Raw genomic sequence first — 10,685 nt, forward strand, 5'->3', positions numbered from 1 at the left:
CCATCTGCCAGATCTCATAATCCAGATGGGCAGCTATTGCAAGCATTATCTGAATAGATTTGAGCATTGCCACAGGGGAAAACATCTCGTCATAGTCAATACCATAACGTTGACGATACCCCTTGGCAACCAGACGGGCTTTATAGGTCTCCACCTTTCCGTCTGCGCCCCTCTTCCTTTTGAAGACCCATTTACACCCAATGGGTTTAACCCCTTCAGGTGGGTCAACCAATGTCCATACATCGTTGACCTTCATGGACTCCATTTCGGATTTCATGGCTTCAAGCCATTTCTCGGAATCAGGTCTCTGCATAGCATCCATATAGGTGATCGGATCCTCATTATTCTCATCAAGTTCGATGGGATCACCGTCCCGGACCAAGAAACCGTAGTATCTGTCCGGCTGACGCGGTACTCTACCGGATCGCCTTAATGGTACAGGTATATTGGGCTCCGGATCTGATCTAATCATATCCGACTCAGGTTCAGCTATTGGTGTCGGTCCTTCTACCTGTTGAACTTCATCAAGTTCAACCTTAGAGGCAACGGTTCCTTCACCAAGGAACTCCTTTTCTAAAAAGATTGCCTTAAGGCTGACGAACACCTTTTGTTCATCAGCATGGTAGAAAAAATATCTTTTTGTCTCTTTGGGGTACCCTATGAATGAGCATTTGTCAGACCTAGGTCCAAGTTTGTCTGTGACTAATCGTTTGACATAGGCCGGGCACCCCCAGACCCTAAGGTGTGAAAGTGCTGGCTTACGTCCCGTCCATATCTCATATGGAGTCTTAATTACAGACTTACTTGGAACCCTATTTAATAGATAACAGGCCGATTCGAGTGCATATCCCCAGAAGGATATCGACAAGCTAGCAAAAAACCCATCATGGATCGGACCATGTCTAACAAAATCCGATTCCTCCTTTCAAACACACCATTATGCTGTGGTGTTCCTGGAGGAGTCCATTGAGAGAGAATCCCATTCTCTCCTAGATATGTGAGAAACTCACTAGAAAGGTATTCTCCTCCTCGATCAGATCGAAGAGTTTTAATACTCTTCCCAGTTTATTTTTCTACTTCACTTCGGAATCGTTTGAACATTTCAAATGAATCTGACTTATGTTTCATCAGATAGACATATCCATATAGGTATAGGTCATCCGTGAAAGCTATGAAGTAGAAATATCCACCTCTAGCACTGGTGCTCATGGGCCCACATACATCAGTATGTACTAGGCCCAAGAGCTCAGTAGCTCTCTCACCTTTTCCAGTAAAAGGTGACTTGGTCATTTTACCAAGAAGACAGGACTCACAGGTTGGAAGTGATTCACAATCACTTACTTCGAGGATTCCCTCTTGAGTCAACCTGTTTATTCTGTTCTTGTTTATATGACCTAGCCTACAGTGCCATAAGTAGATATCTGACACACTATCTAATCTAGGGTGCTTGCCAGTTGAATAGACTACATTAACAGGTTGTGATAACATATACACACCATTGTTCAAATGTCCACAAAAAATAGTAACACCATTCTCAATGATATTACAAATTTGTTTCTTTATTGAAATTTCATAATTATTTTTGGCCAGAAGGCCTACAGAAATGACATTTAAAAAGAAACTGGGACAGAAATGACAATCATTAAGAATAATGATATGGGATTCAAATACAAGTTTCAAGATTCCTAATGCTAGAACTGGAACTGGTCTTCCATCTCCAACGTTCAAGAACCTCTCGCCTTGCTCGAATCTCCTACTGACCTGCAACCCCTGCAACGAATTGCAAATATGGTAAGGGCTACCGGTATCCAATACCCAGTCAGTTATATCACAAATAGAGAAATTGCAAGGAGTTATCATATAAATACCTTGCCCAGCAACAACTTGCTGCTTTCTCTGCCTGTTCGGGTCTAGGGAGGCAATGTACTGGGGACAGTTCCTCTTCCAGTGCCCCCGCTTCTTGCAAAAGAAGCATTCAGCTTGACTCTTATCGGGTTTGATCTTTTTGGTCTGACACTGCACAGTTGTCCTAGCCTGAACTTGCACCTTCTTTACTTTCTTCTTCTTGTTCTTCTTCCCTTTCTCAAAGGGTCGAGAACCAGAAGATGAACCTCCCACTAAGTTCACCGACTCTTTATGGAGTTGGTGATCTTTCTCAAAGTTCTGAAGTAACCCCAGTAATCCATGGTAGTTTACTTCAGGCTTTGTCATTCTATAATGAGTGAGGAATGGGAGATAAGACTTGGGCAGCGAGTTCAGTATTGCATCTTTCCCAAGCTGCTCATGCAAGGGAAAGCCGAGCTTGCTCAATCGTTCCATCAGCTCGATCATGTACAATACATGATCAGTGACAGAGGCACCATCCCGCATTTTGGCGTTGAAGATGGCACAACTAGTCTTGTGCCTCTCCACGTCATCGGGTGTGCCAAAGGCATCCTCCAACACTTGAAGCATGTCCTTTGGCTGAGCCGTCTCGAATCTGCGACTGAACTCGTCGCTCATAGCAGCTAGCATGATACAGCGCACCGTGGTCCGGTCACTGAGCCACTTCTGGTAAGTGTCTCTGACTGTTCCACGTGCATTGACAGCTGGCTCCTCAGGTGCAGGATCCATTATCACATATAGGATCCGTTCATGCTCCAGGACTATCTTCAACTTTCGGTACCAGCTACCGAAATTGGGTCCCACCAACTTATCATTGTCCAACAATGATCGGAGCGATAGGGAAGTGGCCATATCTACACAAAAGAAAACCATAACCTAATTAGTAATTGATTCATTAAACCTAAAGATTTGGACTTTAATCAAAAGGTTTCTCCCACTATTTTATTCGAATTGGTAGCCTCTACCTTCAATTCGAGGAATTACCCTAATTCCTTAGCGGGTACTAGAATCCACTTAGACTGCACACAAGCCCAACTTTGGTTGGCCAACCCATGTACATCTAAGGGTAGGTTCATAACCAATTGTTTCTCTAAACAATTTCTAGTAATTTTAATTTTGCCCCAGAAACCTAATCAGTAGGCTTTGGCCTCCACTGTAAGGATCCGGTTAGGTCCAACCATTAACATGATCATACTTGGTGTATCCAACCAACGAATGATTAAGCCCAACTTTGGTTGGCTCACCTAACCACCATTAGAGAGACACTTCCAAGTCATCATATGATGAGTGATAATTCCATTAGTCAACAAGCACCAGGCCTTTGGGTCTGCAATGATTATTGAGTTCATGGACTCATTATCAAACACCTTAATGGGAGGCTATGACTCAGTTATCTCCATAACTTTATCATTTTAAGGACCTAATAATTTTAGAGGATTTAAATAATATAGAGGATGAGGTCAGATGAACCAGCTTATCATGATCCTCCCACTGGCTTCACCAAGTCAGCTTAAGGGAGACCAGGGCTGGTCTAGGAGCATCTAAATCAGTCACACTGATTTACCTAGCTGACATGGGTCAGCTCGAATAGTCAAGTGATCCGATCAAAACATAATTTCACCAAGAGGTCAGGTAAGTTCGATCAGTGGGAGGGTCTGCCAAAGCTTGCCTTAGACACCATCATGAATGGCCAGGTAAGCGGGCTCCCAATTAAAAACCACCGGTCTGGTTTACCTTAGACACCAACTGGTTTAATTAGTTTCGATTAGATCAACCTAACAGTTCGTGCTAGACCGCTTAGCCAAGAATCAAGTCCATTTGGTTCTCGTTAAAGACATGGACTTGACCAACTACAACTATTGTAATTGATCTAGAGAATCCTTGACCTAATCTAAGACAACAATTGATTAGATTTAGTTAATTCTCTAATTAAGTCCATCTTTAATCTAACCATAGGTCTAACCCAATTAATGGACCTAATTTCCACTAACCCATTAACCCAATGTGTTATGATTTGTGTCTTAGGTTCTTCAATTCACAATCCTAGAACCTAATCAAACAACTTCTTAATTCTTAATTAAGTTTTGGGCTGAGGGTTGGGTTCGGCTTTTCAAAAAATATTTTCATATTTGTAAAATAATTTTACAATATGATTCTACCAATCATATTGCATGTTTGATTCATAATCAAGATGCAAGTGAAATAAACATGAAACTACTTTAGATCTAATCTAAACAGGTTCATGTAATTGAAACAATTTCAACTTTAAATAATTTTTTTGCATAAAAATTATTAACAAAGAGATTTTATTTCAGATTTAAACATCTTTTAAATCTAATAAATCATAAATTTAATCTAGATCATATCTAACAAATTTATGATTAAAGATAGATCTACACAAACTAGGACAACCTTTGCACTGTAAGGGGTAAACCTTACAGCAGGACAACCTTGCAGTTTGTGATTGATCTAAAATTTTAATTTCAGATTTAATAATCAGATTATAAATTAGATCTAATCTAAAAAATAATCTAAGCATGTATAAATAATCATGTAATAAAGAACCTAGGCTCTGATACCAATTGTAGGAACCAGATCTAGGGTTTCAGGGTTAGATCTTGAAACATTTTCAAGATCATACAGCGGAAGACTAAAATAAATCAAAATTTATTTTCTAAGATCAAAAATCCCTAGATCTAAGATTCTATTACATGATTATTATATAGTATTAAATCAAAAATTAAAATATATATAAATATAGTATGAACTACATGTTGATCATATCAACATGTTTCTATACTAGCTACATCTAATGTATGTATTAAATAATAGATCAGATCTATTACCTTGCAAGTTAGACGCTCTAACCTCGCTGATCCGGCTTAAGGATGATGTTGCAAGCCGCACACGCGTCCGGCCTCTAGGAGTCGTCCACACGAGCCCACGAATCTCGATCAGAAGTCCTGCTTCAGGAAATCAGCACAGTATGCTAGTACTGCGCTGATCCTTCTTTGATGGTTGATCAGGTGCCTCCTTCTTCTTGATTTGGACTCTTCCAAAGATGGAAAGTAGAAGGAGGAGTTTCAGATCTGAGACACTCTCAGGAAACTCAAGATGGAGGAGGAAAGATATGAAAATAAAAACCCTAGAAGAAGACCCTCTTCTTCTTCACGTTTTTCTCTCTAGACACCCAAACTTGCGTCTTTTATATCTCCACGACCCAAAGGTATTTCTCTCTGATTTTTGGATGGTAGAAAGGTATCTCAAAAACTATCTCCCTTAAAATTTCACGAAGAAACTCATTTATATAGAGAGATATGATAGAGTCCTTGTCTAGGTCAAACACCTAGTCAAGGCTTATCCAAACATGGCAAGTAAAGGGACGCCCAACTCTTGAGCACCTCCTCCATATTTTCGTGCATGGATCACTAGAAAAGGGTGTACAATGTAAACCCTAAAAGCCACGAAAATTCCAAAAAAAATTTGGATAAATTCGGTGCAAAATTGAAAGAGTTTTGGATTTCTAAAACTCTATCTCATAGAATTCGAAATCCAAACTTATTCCTTTTAGATTTGATCCAAATCACCTTCCATGTAAGAAAGAAGAGAGGAGACCTTTTGTGAACGTGGGAGAGATCTGGGAGAGGGCTTTTGTCGCACAAAATAAGTGGAGATTGGCGTTGAATAAGAGAGAGGACATGGAGAAGGTTTATGTGGCACAAGGTGGAATCCTAGTCCTACTAGGATTCTGTCTCATAACTTGTTTTAATTTGGTTTCCCAAACCAAATCAAATCAAAATTAGATCAACCCAATTAAAATAGGTCTTAACCTAATTAAGAATCTAATTTAATCAGATTAAATTAGATTTAAATCTGATTTAATTTTCTAATCAAATTAGAAATTAGATTGACCCAAGTCCTAGTTGAACTAGGACTAGTTTTTCCTTGCACTTGGCTTATCCAATAAACTAATTGGACTTGATCCAATCAAGCCCAAACTAAATCTAATTAAATCATATTTAATTAGACTTAATCTCAGCCCATTGGCTTAATCAAATTAAGCCAATTAGCAATCAAATTGCTAATCGATCCTCCTGCAACACTTGCACTGGGTTAAATGTCAATCGTATTGATTATTTAACCCTATAATGATTCTTAATATTGATCAACCATCCGATCGGATCATGAACTCTAATGTGTGTGACCTCATAGGTCCGAACCTAAGCCGGTAGCATAGAAATAAATTCCTATACCAATCGAAGTGACCATCTAGCAATGGTACCCGACGTCCGGATAGGTCGAATGTGTAGAACAACATCCTTAGAACCCATACGGATATAGTTTTCATATAATTCATCCCCTTGACCAAAATGATCATAGGACACCCCAGAGCTCAACTGTCAACTCTGATCAGGTTGTCCACATTGTATTTCAAAATATCAAATCCATCTGATGGATTACCCTGGCCAAGGTTTTGCTAAATTGAAATACAGCGACTCATTCTTCTCCAACTCTTGGAGTGGTCAATCCCATCTCGATTACACTCTGACTTCGCAAGTACTTGACTGTGCCCAGAAGCCTTCCGTCCCTGAATTAGAAATTCAGTTAGTCCAGTACCAAAGCACAGTGAGTTGCTTGCAAGTCACTGAGGTGATCTCAAGTCTAAGGGACACTTATACCTATATCCCATCAGAGACATTCTCGACAGCAGAATGCTCTGGAGTTGGTCACGTTCAATGATGATGTACCCTTAATCTCACCTGTATGCCATACCAGTGTCTCCACACTCCTTGGTTAAGAGGACAACCAACCCATATGGCCTACAGCGACCTATGCTCGATAGAAGCTGTCATCCTTATTAACAGCCTATCATTTGGTCGTGAACAGTTTTAAGGACTAATCGATAAATCCTCTCTTTATCGAACTTAAATAGTCCTAAGGACTTCATCATAACAACGGAGTTCATTAGAAGATGAAAGCTTATGATGAAAATGCCAAATATATTTTATTTATTAACAAATCAATTACAATACTTGGTTGCTCAACCGTCAACAGCTTGACGATTGGCTTTTTGGGACACATTTCCCAACAGTAATAACATTAGCTTTTTCGGGATGATAATGAATTATTAAATCATAATCTTTCAACAGTTCTAACTACCTTCTCTATCTCATGTTTAATTCCTTCTGTGTAAAATATACTTCAAACTCTTATGATCAGTAAATACTTCACACTGCGCATCGTATAAATGATGTCTCCAAATTTTTAGGATAAAAATCACTGTAGCTAACTCCAAATCATGTGTCGGATAATTCTGTTCATATGGTTTCAATTATCTTGAGGTGTAAGCCACTACCTTACCATGTTGCATCAATACACAGCCAAGTCTCTTTTTAGATGCATCACTATATATTGTGAATCCTTCATTTTCTGTTGGTATAGTAAGGATAGGGGCTGAAACTAATTATTATTTTAACTCTTGAAAACTCTGTTCACAATCCTCGATCCATTTGAATTTAATCCCTTTCTGAGTAAGATGAGTCAAAGGTGCAGCTATGCGGGAGAATCCTTCTATAAATCATCTGTAATAATCTGCTATTCTCAGAAAGCTCCGAATCTCGAAAATATTTGTAGGTTTGTTCCACTACATCACAGCTTTCACTTTTGTTGGATCCACAAAAATTCCATCTTTAGATACGATGTATTCTAAAAAGACTATTTTGTCTAACCAAAATTCACACTTCTTTAATTTGGCATAAAACTTTTTTTTCCTCAATATTTGTAGTACACACCGTAAATATTTTTCATGCTCCAATTTGCTTCTTGAATATATCAAGATATCATCAATAAATATGATAATAAACTTATCAAGGTAGGATTTGAATATTCTGTTCATTAAATCCATGAAGGTCGCTGGAGCATTGGTTAACCCAAATGGCATCACTAGAAATTCATAATATCCATAACGTGTTCTAAATGCAGTCTTTGGTATGTCCTCTTCTTTGATTTTTAACTGATGATATCCTGAACGAAGATCAATTTTAAAAAAAATTTGTGCACCTTACAGCTGATCAAATAAATCATCGATTTGAGGTAGAGGATACTTATTTCTGATAATATTCTTATTCAATTCTCTATAGTCGATACAAAGCCTCATACTATCATTTTTCTTTTCACAAACAAGACTGGAGCTCCCCAAGGAGACACACTAGGTCTTATAAAATTTTTATCCAATAAATTCTGTAATTGATCTTTTAACTCTTTCAACTCTATAGGGGCCATTCGATAAGGAGCTTTAGAAATCGGATCGGTATTAGGTGCCAACTCAATGGTAAATTCAATTTCTCTGTCCGATGGTAGTCCGGATAAATCATCAATGAATACATCCAAAATTTATTTATAATAGAAATATCTTGTAACTTCAATTCATCATGTTCTGTATTCTTTATTGATATTAGATAACGTCTACATCCTTTTCTTAATATCTGTCTAGCTTGCACAAATGAAATAATACGTGGAGGGGTGGTTCCTGTACTTCCATCAAAACTGAATGCTAATTCTCTCGGTATTTGAAAGGTTACTCTCTTTCCATGACAATCCATAGAGGCATGATAAGTAGCAAGCCAATCCATTCCTAGAATGATATCAAAATCATGCATATCTAGGACCACCAAATCTGTCGGTAATTCTCTTTCTCCTATTCTGATACTACATGACTTGCACATACTTTTGGTACTCAAAATACCACCTACTGGTGTCTCAACATATAATTTAGTTTTCATAGGTTCACATACTATATCATGTTGTCTAATAAAAGTAGTGATATAAAGGAGTGTATAGCATTAGAATCAAACAAAACTAAAGCATAAATATCAGATACAGAAATGATACCTGTCACCACATAATTAGAGGCTGAGCATCCTGTTGTGTGAGTGCATAGATCCTTCCTTGAGTTTTCGGCATTGACCTCCATCCTTTATTTGTGTGGATCTATTCTCATTCTTCTGAGGGTAATCTGTAATTTTGTGTCCCTTTTATCCACAGCTAAAACAAGAACCAGTATTCCATGGGCAATTAGAAGACTCATGCTCTCTTCGACCATATTTCAAACATCTAGCCATCTCATTCTCACGATTCTTATCATTTGCTGGCTTCTTTGCTGGACCCTTATTGTTCTGATTTCGTCCTTGAGTTCCACCAAACCTATTTCTCTTCTTCTGATTTCGTTCTCTTTCCGCATGTGCTTCATTAACCTTTCTTTCAATTATTAGAGCTTTATTCACAACTAAGGCATAAGTAGTTAACTCATAGGATACAACTTATTTTCTAATTTCCGTCTTCAGTCTCATTTCAAATTTATGTACTCTATCTTGCTCAATTTCAACTAATCTTGGAACGAACTTGGCTAACTCTATGAATTTGGCTTCATGCTCTGCAATAGATCTGTTTTCCTATTTCAGATGAATAAACTCTTGCTCTTTCTGTATTCTGACACTTTGAGAAAAATACTTGTCAAAAAATTCATCTCGAAATCTCTCCCAAGTGAGTAGTATCCTATCGTGTTCATATTTTTGTTCAATTATACACCACCAGTTGTATGCCTCATCTTGTAATAGATATGCTGTGTAGCGGATCTTCTCATCATCATGGCATTCTTGCATGGCGAATGTCTTCTCCATTTTCATAATCCAGTTGTCAGCTTTCAGTGGCTCGATGGTCTCTTTGAAGACTGGAGGAGCTAGCTTTTTAAACTCGACGATGTTGTTTCTCTGCATTGGATATTCTCCATGTCCAGGTGTCGGTGGAGGATGCTGACGTGGCTACGCATGTTGTTATTGAAGTAACTGTTGCTGTGTTTGAACTACTCCGATCAGAGTTTGTATTAGTTGAGTCATATTCGGCTCTTCCTATACTGTCGGAGTGTTTTCAGTAGGGTCAATGATTTCTTCTTGTTGAGATGTGCCGCTATTCAAATGGGGAGTATTATCACCAAGTAGATTTGATGTCCCTCCTATCGCTTCTTGAGTATTTTTCATTCGTCGTGGAGGCATATTGACCTATTACAAATTTGAGATGATAACTTATCCTTAATAAAAGTTATAAACTTACTTAAGACAGGTCAGATCATAATCATCATAACTAACCTCTCAAATTTTCTAATATCTACCCATCACTCGCTCATTCTATTCCACATGTCTTTGTCTATCTACTTATGTTCTGATACCATATAAATTATCACGCCCCCGATCCAAGATTGTGAGTCGAAGGTCATGGCAACCACCGCATACTCATAAGAAACTTTTCTCATAAACATGCAAGATATTTCATCATGATATCATACACATAAAGCTGAATAAATTTTAATTTTTTTAATAATCAAATCTTAGTTCAAATAATAAATCAAAACTCAGTGTCAAAAAAAAAAAATAATTGTCTGACAAAGTTAACACTTAAAATAAAAGTCTTACATCAATTCTGAAAAAATTCTAAATCAAATGAACTAACTCCATCTCTATTCGCTCTCCCAATCGAAATCCCGCATCATGCTAATTTTCTGGATCTGTAAAAAAAAATATAAAACTCATCATGAGCTAAATAGTCTAGTAAGCAGTGTATATCTTTATCTGAATAAATCAGACAATAATAATATACATATCGATTTACTGATAATAACAAAATAAATATGTAAATTCATAAATTCATAATTTAATTCATCACACTATCAATCATGTATAAAATTTTAATTCATCATAATTTCAAATTATACTTATCATCTTAAATTCATAAAATTTTTTAAGTTC

Source organism: Elaeis guineensis, chromosome 2, assembly GCF_000442705.2.
Source record: "Elaeis guineensis isolate ETL-2024a chromosome 2, EG11, whole genome shotgun sequence".
Taxonomy (NCBI): domain Eukaryota; kingdom Viridiplantae; phylum Streptophyta; class Magnoliopsida; order Arecales; family Arecaceae; genus Elaeis; species Elaeis guineensis.